The 10,573-nt window shown below is 26.3% G+C and overlaps 1 protein-coding gene across 1 annotated transcript in view; it reads right to left on the reverse strand.

The window, feature by feature from the left end:
* The window catches only part of LOC109601308 (tyrosine-protein phosphatase 99A), a 106,868-nt gene extending 103,557 nt beyond the window's left edge, over positions 1-3,311 (reverse strand). Inside the window, exon 1 of the mRNA XM_049968116.1 lies at positions 3,307-3,311. The gene's annotated coding sequence lies outside the window, so the exon portion shown is untranslated. The remainder of the gene's footprint in view (positions 1-3,306) is intronic.
* Positions 3,312-10,573: the final 7,262 nt, after the last annotated feature.

Raw genomic sequence — 10,573 nt, forward strand, 5'->3', positions numbered from 1 at the left:
AACCCTGGTTTACGTATAAAATATTTTAAACAAATGTATATTAGAGATGAATTGATTGTTGTGTGTACAATGTGTTTAATGTTAAAACAAAACTTCAACACTATGACATACATATCTTTTCTTGTTTAGAAAAATAGTTTTAAACTTTGGAACAACCATTACACAAGTGAATATTTTATAATATTAGAAGCTTTTAACGTAAAACACATTATTTTTTTTGTGATGTTTGATAAAAAAAAATAATAACAATAAAGTTGTATATAAAATGTCCATTAGATATGAATTGATTGTTGTCTGTGCTTATATGTTTGAAAATAAATCGTATGTTTGAAATGAAAACAGTTGATAAATGAATGTAATAAACTAATTAGGGCTGTAATTAATGGTTTGTCCAACTCATATATCAAGCCATTAATTAAATATGAAGACAGTATAAGCAATGAAAATTAATATGAAGAAAGTGAGTTCGTAAGTTCATGTAGAGTAACGTTCTGTAAGTGGTTCAAAGTTGCCTTAATATTGCAGTATAACATTACAAGACATATGTTACATGCAATTTAACAACCCCTAGTTAGTAATAATGGAGCATTACCTTTGACTATAAATCGTACAATGCCATCAGGTTTTGGTCTACTGTTTACAAGGCATATGTAGTCCCCACTATCTTCGGCCAGGGCTGGATGAAAATTCAATGCATAATTTTCAAGTATCAGAGATATGCGATGTTCATGGTCCCATACTGTTGTTGAATCGCTTGCGAATTGGACCAGTTTAATTTGATGCGTTAAACTGTACCATTCCAAAGCGCTAACTAATGAGTGTTCGTTTACTCCAGGACATGGAAGTGATTTATTTTCCCCTGCTTTTATGGTGATTATTTCCGTGTGTAAATTTGTGGCATCTGAAAAAAAAAACCAAACGTCAATTTCGTCATATACACAACACAACACAACACTTAAGTCAGGGTGTCCCCTGTATTTTCAGACCAGACACAGAAAACTGATTCAAGTGTCCACAGTTCATGTGGTCTGAATATATTCGAAACATCTAACTCGAGACACCCCGTATGGTTTTCAACACGAATTCATAACGCACATCTTTTCACCGCGTTTTTAAATTATTCTATTTTATCGCGCCGCATCAAATTTACGCTTTGTGTCCGTTCGGGCGCCGTGTGTTACAAAATAAAAAGTCCTTTCAAGGTATAAATTAAAATTTCACAATTCAACGTTTTAATCGCTCAGTTTTGCATCTATGTTCCTAACATATTTTATATCGTTCCGTCCTTTGTCAAACGAAATGACACTGTGTCAAATTTGCTGGTGCCGTTGTTTTATCAGCATGTTAAAAAATTTAAATTCATCCCTTTCACATGTGTCTACATGTTTATAATAATAATTACTGTTGAATATGTTTTATGTGTATTTATCTGTATCTGTAATAGAGTATAGAATTAAATTTATATAATAAATTGAAATTTAATTTATTAATATATCTAACTGATATCAGTTGTTAATTAATTTAATGGTTTAGTAAATTTTTATGGAACAACTACTGTTTAACTTTAATTAATTAATGAAATGTATTAATTTATTTGAATATTTATTGAGTTAAATATTTATAAAAGTCTTTTCATAAAAATTACTATTCACGTATGGGTTTTATTAAATTATTTTAGTTTCATTTTGCACAATATTTATAATCTCTTAAACGATAAAATCAATTAATTATTTTAGGAAATTTTAAATTGATGTAAAAAGAAATAATAATATGGAAAAATTTCAAGAAAACATTCACAACAACAGGAAATAAAAATATATATTAAGTAATACATTAACAAAATTATAGTCATAATATTAAATTATTTAATTAACAGTCATAAAGTATAATAACATGTTTTTTAGAAATATACCAACAATATACCAGTATTTATTATTATATATTTAATAATAAATTTGTTTTATAAAAAGTTATAAATTTAATAATGATTAATATTGAGAAATACTAACAAATAATGGTGAATTTGAATATCTTTAGTTACTTTATAAATGGAAATAAGTTGATTAAATTAAATGGATAATTTATATATTATGATAATAAAATTCCAGTATTTTTTCTTTATGCATGAATCGTTTTAATTAATAATATTAAAAATATTTAATAGAAAGTGGTAAAATGTGAGAATATTTATAAGAATTTCAAAAAAAAACTTTGCTATGCTGCCTATAATAATGTTTGTTCCATCTAAAAAAAAAAAAATAATGTGATAATTTAACAATATTTCAAAATTTTCATTGTAATTTAAATTAAATTTTTGAAGTATTATTGAAACGATTTATTTGAATGTAATTTAAACGTTTTAAAAAAATATAAGTAATTAATTATTTTAAGAAAATTGATCATAATTTTTCCCTCTTCAAATGGATATAAAAAGATATGGAATATATGCAAGAAAAAACACAACAAATTAGTATTATGCCATTCAACTTTTTTTATTAAAACTTATTTAACAACAATAAGAAATTTTAAACATAAAATATATAGATATTAATAAAATGGCCAATTTAAATATTTTTAGCTACTTTATAAACAGAAATTTTTATTATAATTAATATTAAATTATTAATATTATGAAATGTTTATTATAAGAGATTTATGAAATTACACGAAATAAAAAGAAAATGATAAAAATTATGATCATAATAAAAATTATTTAATTAAAAATGATCTAAGTCTAAGAAAATTAAGAAAAGAATAACAAAGAAAAATAAAAATTTCTACAATTTTTATGTAAACTAAATTAAATAATATTATACATTAATAAAATGTGTAAGTTGAAAATTTTTTAAATATTTTATAAATGGTTGAAAAGTTGATTAAATGTGATAATAAAATTCCAGTCATTTTTTCTTTATTTGTAGAATAATGTCAACATATTAATTAAAAATGTTTAATAAAAAACATAAAAAAGTATAAGAATTGTATAAGAATTTTAAGAAAAATCTTCGTTACACTGCTAATAATAAGTTCCTCTCATTTAAGCAGGGAATTCTGTGATAATTTAAGAGTTTTCTTCAGTTTTTATTGCAACTAAATTTAAATTATTAATATTATGAAATATTATTAACGCGGTTTATTTGAATTTTATTACAATTTATGTGTACTGTGGCGGTAAAATTAATTTTCGGATAATTTTTAATAAACCATAATAAAATTGTTTAATTAAAAATGACAAAGTGTAAGAATATGTACATAAGTAATTTAAGAAAAGGAGAAGCAAAACTTTATTACGCTCTTAATAATAACTTAAATCAGTGGCAAAAGGGCGCCCATAAATGGGAACAAAGCTTTTTGTGCGGACGTCCCCCCGGTAAAATGGAAACGGCGATAAAAAAAGGACCAGAGGGATGTGGAAGGAATGTATCCGTAAATTAGTGTTTAGTTAGGGTCACGAAATGATGAACAGCCCCCCACCCCCCAAAAGCAACATTGTTGACATCGACACAAACAGAACTGCAACAGCTTGTCCGATTAAAAATCATTTCGAAATATTCATATCCGAGTATTTTTTTGTTGTTGCTAAATTGATCCCCCATTTCGACGCGGATCGTTGTCGAGCGTTTGTTATTGTTGTCTAATTGATGGGCGACCTCTCTCGTGAACATCATTTCAAAATGTCATCTTGCGTGTGTCGGATGGCGAGGCTCAAACAAGTGGCTGGCTTGTTAATAATTACAGCCGACTAAACGACACTTGCACTAATTAACACAATACGATACAATATACAATTTAACGGGGTGCACTCCACAATCAGGTCGCATCATAAATTCGCCCGAATCGTATTTTATCTCGTGTGCGGGGATGCTCTTTTTGCACTTGGGTTTCTTTTTTAAACAATAAACTGTTCCACAACTAATCTGGTTATTTATACCGGAAATTATTGGTAAACACTTTACTTAATGTTGGATCAGATAAGTAAGTTTCAAATTATGGCGTCATTTATCATTAATGTGGCTCAGCATCCCAAGTTACTGTAGATAGAGTCTGATTTTAATTATTTTGTGCCATTAACGATTTAAATAAAAATAGCACAACTATTTTTAAGTTAAATTTTAAGTTTTAAGACATTGATTTACAGGTTAATGTTTTCGTAACCGTTGTTTGAGTATCTATATTTGTTTGGTTTTGTAGGTCGATGTTTGTTGGAATTATTTCCTGACGTTTCGCTAGCATAAGTGGCTAGCATCTTCAGAGGTCTAATTGACAACTGAATGACAACTGATGTTCGAGAAATTTCGTTCTGTTCAGTGGTCGTTCTTATCTGCTTAGGGATTTTTGTTCAATAGGGACTAGAATTAAAGAACACAAATGGAGCAGCAAACTAAGGCAATCAGACAAGTCTGTTGTACCTGAAGATGCACTGTTAGATAGAAATCACAAGATAAAATTCTAAGAAAGACGACTGCTTGCCTGGACAAGTGGGCATCACACTAGAATGATTAGTGAAGCCTCTGAGATCTACAAGCACAGAAATAATGTCAATAGAAAAGAAGGAATCCTAAAACATGATAAAATTTGGACACCAGTATACAGAAACACAAAAATCTCTAAGCAGATAAAAAGTTTTTAAGCCAGTCAGTTGTCAATCACATGTCAAAGAGACACGAACCAGATTAGACCTCTGAAGATGCCGGTCCTTCGTGCTAGCGAAACATCAGGCAATGATTCCAATAATCGTTGACCTATAAACCCCATCAAATATAGATGTCTGATAGATTATTTTGTTTTGTAAATCTTGATTGTATGACTGTCGGAAAAAAGATGGAAAAGCTTAAACAAACATCACCACGTATCCATTATTCATGTGTTTTTAGATCAAGACTAGCAAAAAGATTAGTAAATAAGTCTGAGTATTTTTTATTCATTGATTGTCAGGGAAAATATGTGCATAGTTTATTTGTTGTCTCGTTTGAGCAAAACCCTTTTGCATTGTTTATAATGACCGCAGTTGATATTTACCAATTCTTCATACTCAGTCATCTCAGACAGCACAAACACTAACAATAAGGATTGTATTTTGAATTTTAATGCCGCAATTATAATATTTTAGCCCTTGGATACACCTCGATCCGTCCATGGACTTAATAAATAATGTATTCCCGATTTTTTTTTTCTTGTTTTGTTTTGTTTTACTCTCGTATCTTCGGTTCGCTTTTGTGCTCCCTCTCGTGTTTCGAACAAATGGTTTTATGAAAACTGGATAACAGAAAAATGCAGCGGATTTTTTCCTTAATAAAAGACTGGCGATGATCCGTCCATAAATATCCAGTGGATGCAACGTGGTTTGCATCGCAACACATCCCCCGTGGATGTGCCCGAATTAAATATTACGTTTTAAATGTTAATTGATGCGGGGTAATATTTAAATCAACAACCTAATGCAATTATTCAAACGAGCAATTATTTAGTGTTTTAAACATCTCTTCTGCGTTTTCCCTGCGCTTTGATGTTGCCGAATTGAATAATTAATTCGTTTAAGGGAAAACATGTCGGGAAGGCAAGGTGCGAGGGAGAATCGAATTATTTATTAATTTGCGCCGCGACATTGAAAGATTCAGAGACTTAAATGCACAATGTTATCAATTATTTTCTACCCGGTTAAATAATACAGTACGTTAAATATAATTCGTCTGGATTTATAACATTTATTGACAAACATTTGCATAACTTGATGTTTTTAATACGAAAAATTGACGAAGTTAAGACCAAAGCGTGAACACGTAACGTAAATTAATTTAAAACATAAATTAAATTTATTTGAGTGACTCCAAACTCGTTTTAATTAAGAGAAAAAAAAAAAAAACATTAAAATATATTTTCCACACTTAAATGTGTATACAGAATTATTTATGGTATTACATTATTTAAAACATTTAAAGTAAGGTATTCAATTAAATAAATGGTTTAATTTATGTTCTTTTTCAATTAATTAATACTTATATTATTTTATGGTTAAACAATATAATATTGATTTTTATTATTAACCTAAGATATCATATTTGGATTTTTAATAGAAAAAATCATTATTTTTAAGTTTAAGGATGTAAGCACGTAACATAAATTAATTTTAATCAAAAATCGAATTTATTTGTGTGATTCCAAACTTATTTTAATATGTTTAAAAACACTCACTCATATTTATATGTAAATAAATTATTTATGATAGCAAAATTGGTAAAAGTAAGTTTTTGATTATAAATCTGTTTATTGTATATTTTTATATTTTTTAATCTTTACTACTTAAATCGTGTTATGATTAATTATATAATATAATATTGCTCTATATTTATAATATTTATCGACCAAAATCAGTCTAAGTATGTAAACACATCAAGCAAATTAATTTAAATATAAATTAAATTTGTTTAAGAGACTCTCAGCTGACATTCTAGTGTAAATACAAAATTATTTATTAGGATGAAATTATTTTAGAGAAGGTTTTAGAATTTCAAATATGTTAAATAAATTGTGTAATATTATATTTTTTATTCATTATACCATAACACTTATATCATGTTATGGTTAGTTAAATAATAATGATCTGTATTTATATTTATTGGCCAAAATCAGAATATTGTGATTTTTAATATAAAAAATTGCTGATATTAATATTTGAGGAATTAAACACAACGAAATTTAATTTTAAACATAAATCCAATAATTTGAGGGACTGCAAATTAATTTTAACTAGATTAAAAAACATTAAAAAATATATTTTCCATATTTAAATGTAAATATTAAATTATTTAAGGGAAGGTTTTAGGATTTTAAATATATTAAATAAATTATGGAATTTCATATTTCTTTTATTTTTAGTACTTTTATGTTTATATACTGTTTATGTTTATAAGTTAAATAATATAATATTGACCTGCATTTGTAATATTTATTAACTAAAATTAATATACGTAGATTTCTAATATAAAAAATTGCAGATATTACGCAAATTAATTTTAAATATAAATTGAATTTATTTTAGTAACTTATTAATTAGTTTAAAAAGTCTAAAGTGTATTTTCCACATTTAATTATAAATACCAAATTATTTAGTGACTTTAAAACCAATTATCCTCCATCATTTCTCTGTGGATGTCATCAATATTGTTAATTATGCAAATTCAGAATCACATCTGCAGAATTCGACAGTTTCTTCATCGAAACAGCAGTATCATCAACCAGCTAATTAAAGAAATCAAGTAAAGTATATTTTTGGGAGTTCCAAACTCCAAAAATTATGTTTTCAATGTTCTCCTACAAACATTCACTAATCAAATTCAAAGAAGTTTATTCCTTTTGCTTACATTCAAAATATTGACTACTTACTAATATATATTTATGATTAGATGAATAATGTTATATTGAAATTATGCTAATTGAAAAATAGCATATGTGGATTCCCAATATTAAAATTTGATGCTATTAATGCTTAAAAATTAAAACAGGTCACACAAATTAATTTTAAATATAAATTGAAATTATTTGAGTGATATTAAACTCAATACAAAATTATGTATTACATCAAAATTATTTAAAAGGTTTTCAGATTATAATTGGAATATATAAATTATGCAATTTTATATTTTCTATTCTTTAATTTGCGGTTAGTTAATTAATATAATATAGATGAGTTTTTATAATATTAATTGTCCAAGTTTGAAGAAGTGGCTTCAAACTCATTTTAATTATATTAAAAAACAAAAATACATTTTCTATATAAATATAATGTTAAATAAATTATGTAATTTTACATTTTTTTTTTTTTCATTTTTAATCATTATATTGTTTTCTGTCTACTTAAATAATATTCTAAAATAAATAAATTATGTATTATTCGACAGTGTAATTTTTAATATGAGAAATTGACATTAAAGACACGTAACGTAAATTAATTTAAAATATAAATTGAATCAGCGATTCCAAACACATTTTAATTAGTTTTGAAAACAATTAAATATATTTCCCCTTTTATATAAATGATGAACCAAACTCAATTATCCTTAAGAAATTATTTATTATTGTTTATACTTATTTAAATTGTATACTTTTATGCATCTATGACATTTATTGATCTACATCTATATATTATGATTATTAATATAAAAATTGACGTTCGAAGACATAAATATAAAACAATTAACGAATTTTAAACATAAATTAAATTTATATGAGCGACATCAAATTAATTTTAATTGATTTAAATATCATTAAAATATATTTATTCAGCGAAATTATTTAGGAGACGATTTTCAAGAAATCGATTAAACAAATCTTGTAACTTTATATATTATTATAATATTCTGACTAGTACATAAATGAATTATGGATTATTCTATTATTAAAATGTAAAATTGATGACATTAAAGCTTAAGGACCAAAGCGTGAATATACAACGTAAATTAATTATAACATAAATTGAATTTATTATAGCGATTCCACACTCATTTTAATTTATTTAAAAACACATTAGGATATATTTTCCACATTAAAAAAGGTTTTTAGGTTACAATCTATTAAATAAATCGCGTAAATTATTTTTTTACTTTTTAATAATTACATTTTAAAATACTGGAACGCCAGCAAAAATTGCGTTTAATTAAGAGAATTTTTTAAATCGGTTCCCGCTTTCCTACTTTTTACGTCGTTTGTTCTTTTTTACGAAAAAATGATGGTTAATTAAATAATTAATTTAGAATTTATAAAGGGGCACACGTTTATGAAAGTTGCATTTTAGTGATAGTAAAAGTGCCGTAAAAAAGATTGTTATTTAATGTGCTGCAGTATGACATTAAACTCCACTTCAAACATCATAAATAGACAACACAAACAATATATGACATCCTCTGTGTAAAAAAGCATGGTTAAATTTAATTAATCACAGCTGGAGCTTGTTAAAAGTTTACAACGTACAACAAGAAGTTGAAGAAGTCAATAATTATTAGAATGTTGTATTGCATTCGGTAGATTAATGTTTAAGAGGAATCAAGTGGTTTCAGTGATCGATAAATGCCTTGGGATGTTTTCGAGTATGCTTCAAAATAAATGATTGCGGAATTTGGGAAAGTATTATACATAATTATGTTACAAACTCCTTGTTCAATTTTAAGCCAAACGAAATTATAGTGTTGAACAACTAAATCGTCAGTTGTTAAGCTTCCAAATTTAATGTAACGTTACATTAAGACAGGTATTCGGATTATGTTATTCGCACTTAATGTTAAATAATTGTACATTCAATTTCGTTGTGCGTGTGCCATTGTACAAAAATAATTACTTTCTGATTTTCAATAAGTTGAAACGGAATAATTCATTACGAGTTCGACGAGTTTAATTAATATTCCATTTTACGATAAAAACAAATTCCAGTTATTCAGGGAATCAATTTCAGATAATCTAAATAGAATTTGGAGAATTTTTTTTTAAATATTACCAAAAAGGGGACAATAATTGATGAACAAGGAACACGCTGAATTTCAATAAATAATTTCCATAGGTAATGGACCCATAAACCTGCCGAGTATAATTTGAATTTCACACATAAAAATTGAATTTCCAAACTTTTTATTTGAGTTATTACGGGAATTTGATTTCCTACAACGCGATGACGTTATAATTATTTTATATGCTCAACGCGTGATGTTTTAAAGAATAAATTTCAATCCGGATTTTTTCCATTCTCTTTGTCTCTATAACGTTTTATAACATGAATTCAATGACGCTCATCAAATTGAAATGCAGTTTTAATTCAATAAAAGGACTTTATTAACAATAAAATAAATGAAAATTTAACGTTGTTAATTAAAGCTGAATTAACGGTAAATGTGATACAATTTTTTTTATTGTTTAAGTACTTAGATTTCATTAATAAAAATAAAAATATGCGATGTACTACTTGAACTGGATGCCACTAACACTACCTACAATGTTTATTGTTTCTGTTTTTATTATTTTATACTTACTGAAATTAGTTCAAGGACAATGAGTCCTGTAAGTTAGTGGTCCCCAAACCTACAGGAAAAATCCTGTTTCTACTAAAAGTTCAATTTTATCTTGCTTCGTATCACATTCACTGAACCACCAATAATGGAAGAAATATTTAAGCGAGATATAATAAAACTGTTCTTTCCCAACGATAATTTACTAGTTACATGTTGAGGTTCTCGGTTGACCAGCACAAAGTCCGGATCTAAATCCTAATATAAACTTATGAAATGACAAGAAGTGTCGATTAACTTTAAATAAATTAATCATTTCGTGGACAATTTCCAATTTTAACAGACGAAATACGCTGGAAGGAGTTCCCAAAATTGGAAAATCCTATAAAAAACTGTCAAATTTTGTTACTTATGTAACTAGTGACATTACATTTATTTGGGGTAAGATTTAATGAAGAAATTATTAATATGTTAATTTCTCTGGCCACCTTCATATCTACAGATGATTTTTTTTTATTAAAATGAAGCCAAGAATAAGCCACGTAAATATTTTACTATTGTTTTGAAACACCCTGTATATA

The sequence above is a fragment of the Aethina tumida genome, chromosome 1 (genome assembly GCF_024364675.1).
Source record: "Aethina tumida isolate Nest 87 chromosome 1, icAetTumi1.1, whole genome shotgun sequence".
In the NCBI taxonomy this organism is placed as follows: domain Eukaryota; kingdom Metazoa; phylum Arthropoda; class Insecta; order Coleoptera; family Nitidulidae; genus Aethina; species Aethina tumida.